The sequence below is a fragment of the Arvicanthis niloticus genome, chromosome 2 (assembly GCF_011762505.2).
Source record: "Arvicanthis niloticus isolate mArvNil1 chromosome 2, mArvNil1.pat.X, whole genome shotgun sequence".
Classification (NCBI taxonomy): Eukaryota; Metazoa; Chordata; class Mammalia; order Rodentia; family Muridae; genus Arvicanthis; species Arvicanthis niloticus.
In genome coordinates this window covers 100,406,191-100,421,068 of record NC_047659.1, presented here as the reverse complement: position 1 = coordinate 100,421,068, position 14,878 = coordinate 100,406,191, and positions in this window count along the sequence as shown.

The following is a 14,878-nucleotide window of genomic DNA, read 5'->3' as shown; positions in this document are numbered from 1 at the left end:
CAACCCTGCAGTCTCCCAAGGGCCCAGTGGTAGCCACTGTACACAGTGGCTGTGAAATAATGTCTCATGAATGAATCTGAATGCCACTTGCAGGTGTAAAGAGTAGCTCTTTTGCCACCTGTCACCTAGAGGGCTTGTAGTCAGTGCAGTTCAGTTGTCGTGTGTGTGTGTGTGTGTGTGTGTGTGTGTGTGTGTGTAATTCTGAGTGTTTAGCTATGTCTCTAAGCTGATTTATATCTGTTAGCAAATGAGTGTGCACACATATGTCTATTTACAAATATCCAAATGTGCTGGACCTGTCTTTGTGATTTTGCATGACACTGTGGGTTATGTGTCTGTATGTGGTTGTTTGCACATGTGTGAGGATTGTACACATATGCACCATGTGCTGTCTGTGATATCGGTATGCAGCCTGCATGCCTTTCCGTGTCTGTGAATCTGCATGTCTGGGACATTCTTTGATGTATCTTGTTATGTGTGCTTCTGCCTTCTTCCCTACTAGGCTGTCCTGGGGGAGCTGGGCTTCTCCTGTAGCATTCCTTCACTTAGAGAGAGTTACCTGACTGGCTAAATCCAGAAGTGGTCCACACCCCTCCTCCCCTCCAGCTAGAGGTGCTAATCACTGGGTTATATGCAGATGGTAAATGTGTGGCTGCTGGGCTCAGGGGAGGGGCAGTGGGGGGTGTGCAGATGAGCAGATGGGGGTGGGGGTGAGAGGAGAGAGAGAGAGGAAGGGAGAGAGAGGGAATGGGAGAGAGGAGAGAGCAGGCAGAGGAATGGAAAAGATGAAGGAGAGAGGAGAGGAAGGAGGAAGAACGAGGAAGGGAGGAAGGGAAGGAAGGAGGGAGGGAGACTGAGAGACAGAGACAGAGACGAGACAGAGACAGAGACTATGCATTTAGAAGTAGAATAGGTCTGCAGCCTTTGGGTGCTGTGGGTTACAAGGTCTTTTCCTGAAGCACGGGCTTTTACCAAGAGGAAGAGAAAGCTATGATGTTGTTTTCCTGTCCCTAATCACCATGGAGTTTAAGCACCACAGGATTATAGAATGCTAAGACATCTTAGGTCAGTGGAATTGTGGCGTCTTGAGCCAGAGCAATTCTAGGTTTCCAGAACCACAATCAAGGGCGGAACTCTTTCGGGGATGGTGGCGTCTGCTAGGTTTCAAAGAGACAAATGGCTGAGGCATCTAGTTAACATTTCAAACCAGGACTGCCAGCCACCAGGTTCTCAAGGCCTCCCTCAGTCCCTACCTGGTACTGGGCCCTCCTGGTTGGTATACCCTGCTCCCTGCCCTAAACTCTCCAGCCCAGGGGCTTGGCTGCCCTTCCATATCTAATCCAACCATTTTGGTTACCTGGTCTTTCGTCTTCTCTCCCATGGGCCTCCTAGTCCCTTGTCTCCCCTCTCCTCCCCCTTCTCTTCATATGACCCAGCTCAGTCTGGTCATGTCCACTCTGGACTCTCCCAGATGTCTCTGGCTCTGCTCTCCCTTTTATCTACAATAAACTGTCTCCTCCACTGTCCCTAGGAGCAGTCTTGTGCCTTTCCTTGTTCTTTCTTTCTTTTTATTTCTTTCATTCAATATCTTCTGCTATATTTTTCTCTTCCTGGATTCAGCCTTTCTTTGAGTACAGTTATGGCCAGGGAGTGACTTTGACAGCTCACCAGGCTCAGGCCCTGGCTCACACAGGGCTGTAGTCCAGCTGTTTGGGGGTATTCTTGAGGCTGGCAAACTGAATAAGGCTTCTCACCTGAATGGACTGCAGACTCATGTTACCTTCACAGATTGTGCTTCCCGCCAACATGAGGGGCCTGTGCTCCCAGTGTGTGTGTGTGTGTGTGTGTGTGTGTGTGTGTGTGTGTGTGTGTGTGCGTGCGTGCAGTGGCTTAGCCACTGCAGGTGCATAGACAGTAAAGGGTAGATATATGTCCATAATGGAGGCTGAGTAACCCAACCTAAGGACGGATGGCCAGTAAGCAGGCAGACACATTTTCTCTCTCTCTCTCTCTCTCTCTCTCTCTCTCTCTCTCTCTCTCTCTCTCTCTCTCTCTCCTGTTGCTTAGACTTACTTCAAACTCATCATATAGCCAAGAATGATCTGGAATTTTTAATTCTCCTGCCTCCACCTCCCAGGAGCTGAGATTACAGATGTGTATCACTACATCAAATTCTGTGTTACTGAAGGTAGACCTCAGGGCCTTTTGCATGAGAGGTGAATATTCTACTAACAGCTACATCCCAAGATCTTCCTTCCTTATTGTGCCTCTGGATGGTGGCTTAAAAGACCAGGTTGTGTCCTTTCCCAGGAATTCCGGGAATCATCCCTGAGGCCAGTCACTGCTTTGAAATCCCCAGAACTCATCAAAGGTCTTTAGCTTAGGCTCTAGCTGCTAGCCTCCCCTGCTGTGTCTAGTCCTTCCTTTGTATGAAACTTTGTTGCCTTTTCTTGCTACAAGCCTTTATTCATTAGTGGAGTAAAAGCTCCCAGTTAATTCTAAGTGCCATCAGAGAAAGAGTTTAACATATTTAATTCGAAATTTCCCAGAGTTTTCAACATTTAGCACACAGGAGGCATTGACTAGATGTTTGTTGAATGACTGATTGATTGCGTCCATTAAATTCAGCTCATTTCTCCTTTGCCGTCTCAGTCCCATAAGCCCTTGCAGGTGTTTTCCCAGGTCAGTCTGTCCCTAGGAGCATCTGTGAGTGAGAATCTTTGCAGGCACAAAAAAAAACATGTAGTTAACACTGTGTCGGATCAGCCTTCCTACCTGTGGCATCCAGTTGGGACTGCCCCATTTGCCTCTTGTCTGGTAAAGTCACCCAGAGTCTGGCACCCAGGAAATGCAGGCAATTGCCAGCAGCTCGGCATGGTAACTTGCAGTCCCCCATTGATCCCAACTGTGAATGCCAGGCCAACCCATTGGCAGCATCTGCTTCAGAGTCTAATTAGCAATTGCACGTTCCCAGGTTCTCACCACTTAATATTTAATAGCCAGACAGCTGGCCTTTGCTGGAAGCCATTTAAGAACCTGATTACCTTTTATCTGAACTTGGCTTTAAGTGAGTCCTGGACTGTTTTGAGATTAAGCATAAAGCTGGCATCCTAAGTCTAGGGCCAGCAGAGACATAGATCGTTAGGTGCTGATAGAGGACTGACTGCCTATGGGCTCAGTGCTCCTGGATGACCTCCCAGGCAAGAGCGAGGTGGGGCAGCTCTAGATGTCCCTGCCTCTCCTCTTGTACCACAGGTCCATTTGGGCAGGAGGAGAAAGGAAGAGTGCTAATGGGACCTTCCCTGACTCATATCCTAGCTGGATAAGGGGGAAAGGGGGATTCCGTCTGGGCCATTTCCCAACAGGAAAGGTGGTTCTATCCTGTGTGGCTTGGCCACTCAGAGCTAGTTCGTGTGGATCCATCAATGCCATGGAGATGGGTCCAGGTTGCCATGCCAGTTTATTCTAGCATAAGGCTGTGGATTCTTTCACAGAAGGATATGAGACAGTAGTCATGCCCTGCTCCTTGATGGCCAAGCCACGTCCCCTCACCCCCTGACCTGGGGATGCTGGGCTCAGCTCTGAAGCCTAAACTCTGCAGAACTGTTGAGTGGAGATGGAGAAGGTCCAAATGTCCTGTGCGGCATTAGGAAGGTTCAGGAAGGAGGAATATCAGTCTTTGCTATTGTCCCCCAGGGGTCCACAGGGTCAGGAAACAGACTTCACAGTTGGTTTCTCAGCGGATGTGGAGAGAGGTGCTCTTGGAATTCACCCCTGGGAACACAGCCTTCCCTGACCCCAGGGGGAACTTCACAGGGTTGGGAGGCTGGTCCTCGTGCTTGTTTTGTTCCCATTAATCTCAGAGGGTCCAAGTCCCTGTCCTACATGTCGCTTCTGCACATGCCAGGCTGCCTCACTGCCCAACCCTTTCCAGCAAAGTCCGAAGTGCTTGTAAACATCACTGTGCTCTGGAATGGGTGATAGTTATCAAGCACTTTCTATATGTAAGGTGCATACTAAGTAAACAGTTGCCCATACACATCTCATTTAATCCTGGCCATCCTAGCGCCTATTTCTCTCTGGTCTGGCATCATTCACAGGTGTGGGCGGTACCTTTAGAATGCAGCCTTGCACCACACCTTTCCACCCTGAACTACCTTCATCAACCAGTGCCTGAGCTTCTCCTCAGCTCATCTGCCTTTCTCCTGGCCCCTCCCAATCTACTATTCACCAGAAGCCAGGAGGTCTTTCAGCAAGAAATCATATCATGCCCTTTCTCTGCTTTCGCCTACCTAAGATTAACCCTAGATTCTATAGCCAACACTGCTTCAAAGGACTCTCCTCTACTCCTCCTCAACTATATGGTATAATCTTGCATGCACAATTTGCTTCCGCCACAGAAGCCTTTCTACTCCTCAAATGAGCCCATGGAGGCCAACTTAGGGCTTTCCTGTGACTACTGTGGGTCCCTTGAGGCTCGGTTCCAATGTCACAATCCATCGTTATTCTGTAAAACACCCCCTCCTCGCACCCAGCTTCTTGCCTAGTTCCACATTTTTTAGCTCCTGTCACCTTCTGATACTTTTCCTATCTATCTATCTATCTATCTATCTATCTATCTATCTATCTATCTATGTGCCAGCCCCCATGTAAATGTCATTCAGAATGGAACTCTTGCTGTTGGGTCCTCAGGACCTGGAAAGTACCTGGCACGTTGCAGGGAGTGGATGAAATTTGTTCAGGGATTGTGGGTGTGGCCTTAGGAATGGGCAACATGGCAGCATTATCCCAGTTTACAGAAAGTTTGGCAGAGTCAAGTACACTTCACTACATCCAAAAGAATGAAGTCAGCTTCAGCCCTCGTCTCTGTGGCTCAGTGCCCAAACTATGATTCATCACTTTGCTTCACCCCCACCAAAGCCGAGGTAACATCATGGAAGACGGAGCAGAAGGATTATAAGAACTGAGGGGTGGCAGAGAGTTCGGCGAAATGCCGTCGTTTGGATAAAGCACAGCCATTGCAATCATGAGCACACAAAAACTCTGGTTTGCACCACAAGGCCTGCACACAACCAAAGAAGACAGGCAAGCAGGAGGGGACCAGTTAGAAAGAGAAAGGGGGTAGGCAGGAGCAGGTGGCATAATGAGGGTGAGTATGGTATGACACGTTATATACGGGCATATGATTGTAAAAATATTAAAATTTAAAATTTCTAATAATTAATTAATTTTTAAAAGCTCTATCGGGGGAACATGCTGGCACTGGCACACACGATCCCCGGGTTGTACATCTTGGGTCCCTGTCCTGGGATTGGGACTGGGAGTCTAGGATGAGTCCCTATATCAGCGACACCCCTCTGTTCCATGCCAGGTCCTTTTACCATCACCAGCTCTTATCAAGGGTGTAGGCTTCTGAAAGCTTTGGAGCACTCTCAGAGACAGTCTTTGACACACAGTTGATGAACTAGCAAGACACTTTACCCATTATCTGGTAGTAATATCTTTTGTTGCCAGGCTAGCTCTACAGCTAGGATATTACAAGCTAGCCCCAGGCTCTCTTGATCCTCCTGTAGGTTACAGTGAGGGTGGACCTCCATCCTCTTCCTCACTGTCCTCATACCCCTATCAGTTCTCCAGTATTACTGCTGGGCATCGAAAGAGGGGGTCACAGGTGCTTTGCTGCACAACTCTGGGTAAGGAGTGACCCCGTATCTTACACAGAGATGCAGAGAAACACCCAGTGTCCACAGGAGGCTCACTGACTGCAGCCATTTAGCATAGTCAGTTGCCACATGATTGCACCCAAGTTTGACGTCCACTGTGCCAGGCAGAGGTGGAAGGCACCTACCTCTAGGCAACCTTCAAGTGGGGATCCAGTTTGGGTGTGGGGCCATATCTATACCCCATTCCTAACTGGCATCCCGACACTCTGTCTTTGTGTCTCACTGAGCCTCAACTTCTCCAATAATTCCCAGTCAGTGGGTGTATATGAAAACACAACATGAGGAGCTCAGGAAGGCTTATGTGTATGTGGGGGTGAGGATAACCTTCTGGAATTTTGGGATTCCACAGTGCCAAAATACACCTGAAATAGTGTGCCTTTAGAACCCTGAACATGTACCTGGTAGGTGATGCTGTCACTCTCCCAGGCAGTGGGCATATCTCCCCTAACTGTGTGATCTTTAGAGGGTAGCAAAACTGACAGCCGCTCCCCCACTTAACTCTCAAAGACACATAGAGGACAAAAGATGGACTTGATGATAAGCAATTTGGCTACTTGCTAGGGGCCAAAGCTGGTGCTGGGACCTGTCAGCAGGTCACTTTGTTGTCCCTAGCCTTGAAGGTCCTGCTTGACTTCCACCGGGACACCTATCATGACCAGGTTTGCTCCTGCCTACCGACCCCAGGCCCAGACCCAGCATGCCTGCTCACTAGCTCCCTCTACCTACTCCTGCTTTTTCCCAAGATTTCTCCAAACCTATCTGTCTGCTTCCTTCTCTGCATCCCCTGCCTACTCTGCTTCAGCAGTGCCCACCACCAGCCGCTGCTCAGCTACTCAGTGGGGTTCTGCCAGCCTCTGAAACCTGGATCTTTCTTCAGTCTCCGCTCCAGCACAGCCAGGCTGTGCCCTGGGTGGTTTTCCTAGTAACAAGGCTGTGCTCTCCACAGTTCAGTGGTTCCTCTGTTGTCCTTGGGGTGCAGACCAGCCCTTCAGCCTCTTTCTCACCAAGATCTGCCCTGAATCTGTGCAACTACCACATGGCATTTCTGTGAACATCACTGTATGTCTCTGTATGGCTACTCTGTTTGCAGAGAGTTCGGTTCTTACCACATCTGCACGGCTAACCCTTACCTATCTGCAAAGACCAGCTCTCGGGGGCCTCATTTAAAGAAGGATTTCATCAGGTTCCTTCTCTTTCTTCTTGCCTTCTTTTATTTCTCCCCCTATTTCCTTTCTGGTAGATTATTTTATGTATGAGTGTTTTTGCTTGCAAATATGTATATGTTTCACATATATGCTTGCTGCCCATGGGGTTCAAAAGGAGGGCACTGGAGCGGCTGAAACAAGTTACAAATGGTCGAGAGCTACAATGTGGATACTGTGAATCAAATCCTCTGCAAGAGCAACAAGTGCTCTAAAGCGATGAGCTGTCGGCAAAGCCCCATCAGGTTCCTGTCTATTGCCTAGGGACTCCCTGTACTTCCCTGGCCCATGCATAGTTCCTTCCTTGGAGTATATCCCCCTGAATGTCAAAAATGCTCCTTCTTTTTCCCACTCGACTGTGGGCTTCAGGATGGAGAGATGACGGTAAGAGGACAGGGTCTGGGACCTCCACCTAGCCTCGTAACCTACCTCTGCTGTCTTCCACGGGAAACTTCATGCAGCTCTCATTTGCTAAGTGGAGAAAGAGTTGTCTCCTTCATGGAGTTGTAGAGAGGATGAAACGAGTGTGAAAACTTCAGAGAAGACATTGAATCTCATTTTTAGGTTCTTATCTCCAGATCCCACTCGAATACACCACCACCGCCGCGTCCCACAAGGACCTGTTTACTTGACAAATGAAAAGTCAGTTCTGCTACGTCACAGTTGTCTCTAAGTGAGTCTCAGACTCAGAGCCATCTGGGACCAGGTTTTAAAAGGTAGATTGGCTAAGATGGTGAATCCTGACTGTCAACTGGACAGCTTCTAGAGTCACCTAGGAGACAAGCCTCTGGGAACGTCCATGAGGACGTTTACATATCCGATTAATTGAGATGAGAAGAACCATTCCAGCTGTGGGCAGCACCAATCCTGTGGGTTTGAGTTCCAGAATGAATCGAGAGAACACAGCTAAGTACCAACTTTCACCTCTGCTTCCTAACTCTGGATACAATGTGACCAGTCACCTCATGCTCCAGCCACCACAATTTCCCTGCTATGGAAGGTTATACACTTTACTTGCTATCCGAAATACCTATACCATCCCCTCCACATCTTTAAGTTGCTTTCGTTAGATCAACAGAACAATAACTAGTACATTCACCAAGTCTAGAGGGATAGACCTAGGACAAGAAGCCTTTTAGAAAGCCTTTCGTATCATATTCTGATACAGACGCTCCACCCCTGAGTTAGGGCACTGCCATGGGTGATAAATGAATCTTTGCCATAGCAATCTGAGTTTTCCTATCCAGTGAACCCTACAGCTGAGGATTGGGGTGTGGCCTGAGAATAGAGAGTTCTCAACTAGACAGAGGGCCCTCCGTGGTTCCCTTTCCCCTAATCTGTCTTCTTAGGATTGCTTTCAGTGAGAGCTTTATTTTGGGCTGATGGATTCTTAGCTCCTGTTCAGGGCCAGCACCAGCATACAAATGCTAAATGGAGCAGTGGCCTGCTCTCTCTCTCTCTGTCCTTGCCAAGCTCTGGGCTGTGAGTTCTCAGTGGGGCATGGAAATCCTGGGACTCCTGTGAGGCTGGGACCACCATGCCTGTCCAGCAGGAAGCAGCTTGCCTGGGGTCCCTTTGAGAGTGAATGTACCCATGAGAGAGTGGCCTCTGGAAGGACTTCAGGGAACTTGGGAGCATGGGGACAATTGGAGGCTGTTTTGGGGGGAATGGAGCTGGCAGGGACCTGGCACTCGGCTTTGAGCCCCTGCTAGGCTTTGCCAAACCTAGGCCTGGTTTCTCGTTGCCTGCCAGCTCCGGGGTGCTGGAGAAAGGGGCCCATGGAATCCAGTAGTGCCCTTTTAGAGATCTACTACATAGGGGGAAGGCTGCATGGCTGTCTTCTCAAAGAGCCTGTTTGCACAGTTGTGAATACACTGTGCCTAGACTGTGTTGTCTGGCTGTCTGGGGATCAGGTATGCTCCGAATCAACTGAGTCACCACGTGGCTGGGGAGGGAGGGCACCCCTTCTGAGCTGCCAAGAGTATGCATAGGCCATGGAAGCACAGAGGTCTGGCATGGGCTTCTATGGGCTTACTAACTCCTGGTGGTCTTAGTCAAGTGTCTTGGCTGGGAAACTACAGTGGATGAACCAAAGCTCTCTGCTGCAAGAGGCTGGGGGTAGGAGCTGGTGAAAGGGAGAAAAACACAGGCTGAGTGGCACCCAGGGTGGTGGCATAGGACCAGTTTCTGCCAGGATGCCAAAGAGGTCTCTAAGTAGAGCTGTGGGCATGAAGAGGAAAAGTTGCCAGGCCCGGAGAGCAGTATGTACAAAACTGCTGAGCAGGGTCAGGTCTGCCAGTTAGAGGAGTCCTTGAGGCCAGTGTGGTGAGAAGAGGGATGGAGGTGGAGAGCAGAAAGAAAGGGAGCAGGTTCAGCCGTAAAATCCCCACAAGTACCATCACACCAGAGATACAAGCAGATGGGAAACAACTCAGAAGTTAGACAAAGGGTTGAAGGTTGAAGGCCACATAGCTGGTAACTGGGAGTGCCTGGCTGGACAGTCATTCACGGTGATGTCAGAGTTGCCAATTCTGGGTTGCTAACTGCTCTCATGGAGTGAAGGATCATGGGTAAGACCAGCACACTGGGCACTGCTTGTTTCTGCTGCTACCTACAAGCATATTTAGCAAGTGGTCACTTGACGTTTCTAGTCCTCGGTTTGCTTATCTGTGCTTTTCTGTCAGATGGCTGGCTGGGAGCTGGGCCTGCCTGAGCTGTGATGAGTGGTTACAAAACATCACCCCTACAACTCAGGTCTAACCCTTCCATGTCTTTTGGTAGACATGGGTTCAAGAGGCCCCTCTGCCCCAAGGTACTGAGTGAGTCTGCAGGCCTCCGGGCTTTCTTTACAAAGGAGGTTCTGTGCAGGGCCCAGGGGACCAAAACATCATACAAACGGGAAGCCCTGGTGTCCTCCTGTATCACTCCTAGGGGTCTTCCTCTGCTGTTCTTTTGTGGCATCCATCATGCTTGTAATTACTTGTTTAACATCTGCCTGCTTCCCTTGGCTGCATGTCCTTATCTCAGCTGCCCTCATGCGTTCCTGGGTCCCCAGCACTGAGCTGTCTGCCTGGAGCATAATGTTTGTTAGGAAAACAAACAGCCTGGCTGGCAGAAGGAACACAGGAACACATACATGGATGCTCTTTGGAGCAGTTGACTCAGTGTCTCCTAAAGGATCTGTTTCTGACCCAGGCTTGCTGGCCACAGAGCCAGTGTGATCTTGGGCACAAGATCTCTGTAAATTGGGGGTGGGGAGGGTAAATGAGATAAGGGGGATTAAGAGCAAGGGCATTTCAGGAGACCTGGAGGAACCTGTGCTGCAGGATTTGGGGGCAAGGGAACCATATCAGGAAACACAAGAAGGTACTAAGTTACACAGGGGTTCGGAGACTCCAGGCGTTGGATGGATGGGAGCTTGTGATACGTGGTGGGATCTGTATGTGCTGCGTGTGTTGAGTTCAAGTGTGTGACATACAACTGTAGATAGGGAGGTGTGTGCTAGGAAGCTAAGGCACAGAGAGGGTAACCTTTTCAATGATGCTTCTTGGGGTGGGTAGTTCCAGTTTCTATCACTTTGAATATCTATGCCCCTTGGCCTCTGCATTTCCAAGCCTCACAGGGAACTAAGTGGTCCAGATGTTGGGTGATTTGTGGCCAAAAGAAAAAAAAAAAGATACACTTTTTGCCTGTCGGGGAAGGCTCTCATAAATCCAGAGAGGATACCAGGAGGAGCAAGAGGGACAGGACAGAGATGCTAAAGGCCCCAAGGTCAGGCCTCCTGAAGTGGGCAGTCTAGTGAAGCCTTCAGACGATCCTGACCATGGCGCTGCAGATGGAGTGATACCGAGAGCGAGAGCTCTCTGCAGAAACCGCGATTTTTTTTTTTTTTTTTTTTTTTTTTTGGGCAGCCTAGCTCAGCACCTGTGTGCATGCTGCGTCTGAGTGTGTATGGTAGTGTGTGTGTTAAGGGTGGGCCCACTGCCTCCGCGAGAGGGAATTCAATCATTGCAATCGTTGCCGGTCCTCCGTGGCACAGGGTCGCTCAGCAAGCTGGCACTGGAATATTTTGAGCTTGCGGTAATGAAAGAAAGCTCACAGCAATTTGGCCCATCTTCAGTCTTGAAAGCCGCAGCGCGACATTCAGTCATCGGAGGCTGGGATTATCCATCGCTAATGGGGGCTGTTGCTCTCCGGCCGGTGAGGGAAAGGAGGGCTCAGAGAGGTTAAGTGACTTGCCCAGCATCACAGGATGGGTAATGGGAGGGCAAAGTCCGAGGCACAGTTTGGCCTCTTCCCCTCCCCCAAGGCAACCCGGCTCCCCAGAATGGATCTTTGCTGAGTTTCCTGAGCGCTGGTTTCCATAGCAGCAGGCCATTCCTGCACAATAGATTCCTCCTCTTCCCTGGGCTTCCTGGCTGTGGAGGCTGCAGGGGCGGGGATGCTCCATCGTCAGGGACCGTTGGGTGCAGGCTTCCAGGAGTGAAAAGGGACACTTAGGCGGCTTGGGGGCCTTCAGCCCTCACAGAAACCCCACCTCCACCCTACACCATGCTCAGGGTTTCCATTTCCACTCTGGAGCTGGGTGTTCCTCAGGTAATGAGTGGAGAGTAAGAAAATGAATAGAAACTCAACCGAAACAGACCGGGAAGGACAGACAAAAGCAATTATACAAAAACTGAGGCAGGACAAAAGATATGTTTGTTTGCAGATAAATCATTTCACTTCTGCAACCTTGGGAAGGAGATTCTGCCCCCTCCTCTTACAGAGGAGGAAACTGAGGGTATTAGGCACTTCACAGAGTACAATCCAAGAGCCATAGGAATGCCTGGTTAAAAATGCAGATTCCCTGGCCACACCCTCGCCTATAGAATGCAACTCTTGAGTTCTCCAAGAGAGATTTTAAGAAGGCAAGGGTAGAAAAGTCCAGCCTCGGCTTAGCTTGGGTTTATGCAGCAGGTAAATGCAGAGCTAGGATTTAGGACCCAGATGGGAGCATGAAAGGGAAGAAATTGGCAAAGAGAGCATTTTCAAAGCAAGACATATGTCCCAGAAGAGATGGCAACAAGAAAAAAAAGTAGGGGATCCAGAGAAGCAGAGTCAGTGGGCAGAGGTTCCCTGGGCCAAGAGGAGGGGTATGTGGGTCGATTAGAGCAAGCTTTCAGTGAAGGTGGATGCCATCAGCTCCCCTCTAATCCCCATGATGGCTTCTCAAGGGTCTGAGCTTCTTTTTTCTGGATGAGGAAACTGAAGAGGCACCAGCTTAGCTTTGAACCCTGTAGGCTGCTCCAGGGGGCGTCAGCTTTAATCACTAGGCTGCTTTTCAGGGAAAAAGCGCAAGGGTTCAGACCCCATTCAAAGTTTGTCTCCATCACTTCCAACCTACTTGATCCCAAGTACCAGTGTGCCTCAGTTTGCTCACCTGCAAAATGGTGCTCCAAAGGGCTTCTCAGGGGCTCATCCCCTGGGTGCCCCAAGGGGTTTCTCAGGGGCTCACTTGAGGGATGCTCTAAGGGGTTTCTCAGAGGCCCATCCGAGGGGGCCCAAGGAACATGCCTAGAGTAGGATCTAGTGCTGGGGAGCCAGAAAGCACCTAGAAAGTGATACTGAAGGTTCTCAAATGGATGTAGGGCTGTTAGCACCTTTTGCCCTTGACTGACTGGGACAAGGCGGAAGGGAGGCCACCAATGGATTCTGCTAAGCCAAATATTCCATGGGACAGACCAGTGATCAACTCTTGTCCACATCTGCTGCTGTGAGCCACCATGTGTAAGCAAGACATATGTCCTATACGAGATGGCAACAAGAAAAAAAAAAAAAAAAAAAAAAAAGGTAGGGGATCCAGAGAAGCAGAGTCAGTGGGCAGAGCTTCCATGGGCCAAGAGGAGGGGTATGTGGGGTGGTTAGAGAAAGCTTTCAGTGAAGGTGGATGCCATCAGCTCTCCTCTAATCCTGGACTTCTCTAGGAATTCTCCATCCTGAGACTCACAGGAGTTCATAAGTGTCTTTGGCACGGATGCTGCCACGACTCATGGAGCATTCTCATGTCTGCTGGACATCTGCCAGGTGGCCTTCCCAGATAGCATGGGTGCCGGGGCCATAGCTATGGATACTCTGCACACACTCCTAAGGACACATTTTCTATGGGCTCATGTTTTCCTGTCACAACTACGTGAGGCAGATGGGCAGCAAAACTTGGGTGGTAGTGAGTGCCCAGACTCCTCTCAGCTTCTGGTCTCAACTGTGAGTGGACTTGGGTTGGGGGTGGGATAGCTGGTTGAAAAACAACCCATGTGATCTTAGATTTTTCTCTTGGTGGTAACAGTTTCTTGGTTTTAAGATTGCACCAGCACAGACTGACTGAAGTGCTGATGTCATTAACTCCGTGACTGTGTCGTGCTGCGTTTTACATATCCAGATATTTGGAACTCTACTTACCCTGGGTCTGGGGTTATCATTGTTCACAGTTTACAGAGGTGAATTCTGGGCCCCACCTAAGTGGGGCCTACTAAGACTCTAAGTAGAGCAAATTTCAACCCTGTACTTGGGTTCCCAGATCTATTTTCTAACTACCTCTTGGTTATCAGAAAGGGGGTTGGGGGCGGGGGATGACAGCCGAGCTAGGGCTCTAAGATTGTCTCCTGGGGGAGACAGAATTAACACTGAGGGTTAAATGACCAGAAGCTAGGCTGTGAGCATGACTGTAAGTGTAAGGCACTAGGTATCCGGCCAGTTTGCAGAAGCATGGGGCTTTATGACCTGAGGATCTGTGGCACTCTCATTTTGTCATCTGGTTTTGGTCTGATAGTAAAATCTAAGTGAGGTCACACTTCCTCCAGCTCTCAGGATGCTTCTGTGCCTTTCCACTGTGCATGGAGGAAACGAGAGGTCCTTTCAGTGCCCCGGGAAATTTTATCCTGGCTGAGTGGAGACAGTCCTCTCACTTCTCCTGTATCCAGTCTCATCCTCTTGCAACACGTCTGTGGGTGTGCAGGGCATGTCGTGGCTCTCCTGCTCGGAAGGCACTTCTCCGAGATACCCATGTGGCTCCTCCCCTTGATGTGTCTATAGAAAGGCCTTTCTTGACTTTCTTACTTTAAGTGGCCCCTGCTGCCACACTGACCACTCCCTTCCTTGGTTTAATTGTCATTCTATCACAGTATTTAATCACTGTTGACATACTATGCGTTTGACTTGTGTATTTGTTTCATGTTTGGCTGTCTCCAGACCCCAGAATAACATCAGTTCTGGCAGAGTTAGGATATTCCCAGTATCCCTAGCACAATACCTCACCCATACATAGTATGTGATTAGTGTGAATAGGGACAGAGAGGACAGCAGAGACTGAAGTTCACCACATTTGTTCCTCTGAAAGGCACTTGCTCTAATTTTGCAAACTGAGGCTCAGAGAAGACAAAGGTGCAGGTTAAAGTGGGGTGTGTGGTGGAATCCCAGTAAGTCAGCAGAGAGCCCCCTTTGGGGCTGTCCAACCTTGTCTGAGGTCATTTTTTCTCTTGAGGCACCCAATGACCGATCCTTCCAGGGTCTAATGGTCCAAGTCCAGGCCATAGCTCTAGGTTGAGGGAGAAGAAAGAAGTATAGTTGAGACCTCAGGAAAGAATTTTTAGATGCTTTAATGATGTGAACTGTGCTCTCTCTTACTTCCTCCTCCTCCTCATCCCTACATCCTGGTGCTTTTGGGTGCAACTGTATTTGGAGACAGGGTTTTTAAAGAGGCATGTGGGTTAAAATGAGGTAATATGGGAGACCCTTAATTCATACTATGATGTCTTTATTTGGAGAGATCAGGACACAGACATACACTAAAGAAAGACCTATGGGGCCACAAGGAGAAGATGGCTTTCTGTAAGTCAGGTGGTGAGAACCCCCACAGAGACCAATTCTGCTAACAGTTTGATTTTGAACTTCCATCTTCCAGAGCTATGGAGAAGA